Source organism: Diadema antillarum, unplaced genomic scaffold, assembly GCF_040938485.1.
Source record: "Diadema antillarum isolate AM-2024a unplaced genomic scaffold, OU_Dant_1.0 seq00000807_RagTag, whole genome shotgun sequence".
Taxonomy (NCBI): Eukaryota; Metazoa; Echinodermata; class Echinoidea; order Diadematoida; family Diadematidae; genus Diadema; species Diadema antillarum.
The window spans coordinates 621919-626395 of record NW_027271688.1 but is presented as its reverse complement, the minus strand read 5'-3'; positions in this window follow the sequence as shown (position 1 = coordinate 626395).

Genomic DNA, 4477 nt, shown 5'->3' with positions numbered 1-4477 from the left:
TTCCTGTACTTTCCAACTCGGCAAAGCTCCTTTACTCTTTGTATTCTTTAATCACATGCGCAGAGCTGAAACCTTATTGCTATATATACAAGTTTTTTTTCAATGAAATTTTAGGAATCGATTTTTTTTTTTTACTTGTGAGAGAGGGAGAACGTCCATGCGAAACAACAGCAAAAGAAGAAGAAGGACTCATTAAGCCACGAGCATGCCAGTTCTGTTGATTTTACTCATTGTTATTCGATGAAAGAGGCTTTTCCAATTGTCTTCTGGCTTTTCTTTTCTTTCTCTTTTTTTTTTTTTTTTTGCATTCTTCGGTCCTCAGACGTGGAAAATGAAAGCCGATCAATACGGTGAAAGAATGACTTTCTTTCAGGGGCAAGGAAGAGGGATGAAGTTTCCCGGCGGGTCTTTGCCGGACGCCTGGCGCCTGGCACAAGAATCGAGAACCCGGGTCGTCGATACCTTCAACCCGGCCGCCGGAGCCCGCGCAATTTGTCTTAAGTATTCCGACGATTCGCGCCCTCCGTTGCTGTCAGCCCCGCTCCCATTCAAAGGCAACATTTTTTTTTTTTGGAGAGGGGTATTGATATCCTGCATGCATACCAATCTAAACAAACAAATGTGGCTCTTTTGAAAGGTAAAACGGGATAAACGCTTTCACTCGGTTGGAAGGTCTGTCGGCACTTAATCTTGTCGTTTGGGGGAGCTATTGATTTTCGTCTTTTCAGTATCCCCCACCTCCTTTTTTTCTCTATCTCTTCAGGACAGTTGCTTGCTCCAGGAGATAATCCGATAGTTCCGTCTTCATCCACTGGAACTCCCTACCCGCCCGTTTGCTTTTACCCTTAATTTGGTCTGGTGCGCGCGATCCCAATCAAACGTCGAAGACAAATTAAAGAAAGACATTCGAATACCTTTGCATTGTTGTTCGCTATTAATCGGTCAAAAACTTTAAACTCCGTGTAACGAGGAACCATCAACTCGCACAATATCAACTATTAAATCCTAAGTCGTCGTACAAGCAGTAATTTTCAAAGTGTACACAATCTACTATATTATGTGAGAGGTTTTTTAGTCACATAATTGCCTCACCATTGATGAGACAATCTCCTGTCATTTAGATAATATATTCATCTTTCCTTCTTCTTTTTTATTGGAGGTGCATAGTTACTAGTGCGTTTAGGTCAATAGTTTGAGAAACTCTGTTTAGTTGATCGTTGATTATTTGATTATTTTTTTTTAAGTGGGCGAATGTAATGTTTCCATCTTAGGAAGCCTTGTCAGTTGTTCTATTAAAATAGATTGTTATGCTAAGTGAGACTTGTATGTTTTTTTGTTGTCTCAACACCAATTTTGTTTTCCACTTTGAATTCTGCGTTTAGTGTCTTATAGGGGTTGTCTTGATGAATGTTCCTTACTTTCGTTAAACCGACGTGACATTAATCAAGTATGTATCACCACTTGCTTGATCAATTTTGACATCTAATACTTAATGACGATTAGCAGTTCACCCCTTTCCATCCATAGTTTTTTTTTTCTCTCCTCAATACCTATGTAAATCTATACCGTCGATTTATTGCTTTATCCAAACCATCCTTTGGAAATAAAGCGACATCTTGAAACATTAGTCTTAAAATCAAACTGTTCTAAGGGGGAAACAAGAGAAAATGGAGAAATGCTAGGGAAATGAAAAAGAAGAAGCGATTGTTGAATAAAGTAGAAAGATAAAATGGAGAAAGAGAGGGAGGGAGGGAGAGAGAGAAAGAGAAAAAAAGGAGAGAAGAGAGGGGAGAGAAAGGAGGAACATGTCTGCTCCTTAGCTTCAGCGCATCCTTACAAAAAAAAAGTAACTGTAGCCAAGATGAACTGAAAGACAGACAGAAGTCAATAGGAATGAATGCGGGCGCCAACGTGAAACGAAATGGGATTACTATAATAGATCCGGGAGTGAATAGGAAAGGGGTACGTCGAGAAGGCTATTATGTAATGTTTGTTAATGAGACCACAAAAGCCAGTTATTATACCCCCCGTTCTTTTATCTCGTTGGTCACAAGGTAAGGAGTACGAATGGCCGGCGAATGTACTTTTTGGCAAAGGTCAAACAGGTAAAAAAGAAAGCCAATCCCGTATAATAGCTTGAAAGGGGGATAGGAAGGAAAGAAAAATGGGGGGGGGGGGCTGAAATGGATGGAGGGGTGCCAGAGAAGGTGGTTACGGTACATTTTGTTTGGTGGTGAGGTCGGAGAGCGGAACACGATTGACGTGTTGAGCGTGGTGGAACGGTGTTGATCCCTGCTTTAATCGAATCACCAGGGCTATTCTTCGGAGGAAAATTGTCGAGTACCCTTCGGCTATTGTTATCCAATCCACAGCTTAAAAGAAATGAAGACAACGACTGGAATTTTAGAACGAAAAACCCGAGGACTTCCAAGAGACAAATAAATTCAAGAACAATAATATTCTTTTTCTCCTTTTGTTTCTCCACGCAAAGCAAAAGTTTTGTGCGCTTCCCCTCTCCACTTTACCAATTTAATTTTGTTTTCCTTTTTCGGCGCGTTTCTTTTGACAGATAAGTGAATGTCCGTGGTGCACTTCCGGTGAAATCAACTCTAACCCTAACCCAAAATTATATCAATAATGGACTACTTTGATAGTAAACATGTACTGTCCACTATAATTCTTGTATCTATACATCTATTAAGAAGGAAATAGATATTCCAGTGATTATTATACAATATCTTCATTTTCCGCACCTCTCGTCATTACGTCACATATGGATAACTTATACTTTATAAGCTATGTTTTTTAGGTCTTCCTCCATGATAATCTATTGTACTATTTTTCTCCAAGTTAAGAAAAGTTGTTCTAATAACAATTATGTATTTTTGTATTTTTGGTTAATTTTTGTAACGTTATTTCATTTGCGTCTTTGTAATATTCATGATCATCATGAGAAAACTGATGAAATCAAATAAATCTTTCTATGTATGTATGTATGTATGTATGTATGTATGTATGTATCTATCTATCTATCTATCTATCTATCTATCATGTATATTATGGAAGTGTTTGTAGAATATATCTATATTATCTATATTGTATATATATATATATATATATATATATATATATATATATATATATATATATACATAAACATATTCTGAATAAGCAATGTGTGTTTAGACAATATTTGTTATTAGTCACATCAATGAATATCCTTGGGATAACGGTTTCTCTTCAACGACAAATTAAGCATCGAATTCAACTTGGGAAAGAGTGCTTGACCCCTGCGATTGGCTCCGCCTTTTTGACGAAGAGAGAGAGAGAGGGGGGGGGGGGGGGGAGAGATGAGGATGGAGAGGAGAGGATGAGGGAGAGAGAGTGTGACATCTTTCTTTCTTTCTTTTTTCTTTCTTTCTCTTTCACCTGTTGTGCAATCATGTTTCCGTCTGGCATTGAGCACAAAACTCGGACGCACATTCTGTCCAGTTTATCAACCTTTCTGGCACTACCCTGAGTTCACGGTCTACCAGCCAAGGGAATACTTCCAGGCAGACAGGACGAAGGGATCGGGGACACTGCCCCTGGAGTTTGGGTGGAGCTGACCAGGCACTGTGTTTTCGACATTGGGATCGGCCGTTCGAAGCTCTCGGACGAATATAATCATGTCGTCATCCTTATCGATGACGGAATGGGAGAATAAAAGGTTACGTGACGATGAACAAGTTTGTAAAGTTGAAAAGTAAATTTACATCTGCTTCATTGTGACTTGTTGAAGTCTAGACACCAGAAGCAAAGCGCATTTTCTGTTACTACACATTAATTTTATGAACGCAAATGATTTACAGCTACATGGACACAAAATAGTCTATGCAAACTAAAATATGATCGTCGAAACCAATTAAGATGCGCAAGAGAATTGAAGATGTATAATTCCCTCATTGCAGCATCATTACAAAACCGCAGAAGGCACAGCGATATGTGTTACAACAGCGTATTGCATCAAAAGAAAACATAAATAAAAAACACAGTAAATATAAACGATTCTCATAGTACATTGACCTTATTATAGTGAATGTATAGATCCAGTGTAGCGTGTCTTCTGGTGGAGCACCTTAGAATTCCGTGGTAATCCTCATTTTATGAAGAAAATACGAAAACAAGATAATTTAGGCTATTCAATTGGGGGAGGGGCTGTTCGCAGTACACGGAGGAAATTTTGGTGAGGACAAAATCCAGCCTGCGAAATGTAGGCAATGAATCGGCAATTATCAAGTGATACTTACGTTATTCATCTCATCATCACAAATAAACGGGCGCCTCTTCTTTTCCTCTCCTGTTTTTAACCGCTTTTGAGAAAAGCTAGCATTATAGTTTTCTCGTCTTATTGTTCGGAAGTTACCACAACTCAAATCTACTCTGCAAGAGGTGAATCGAGTAGTTTGTTGCGGTTGCACAGCAATAGGAGCTGAGT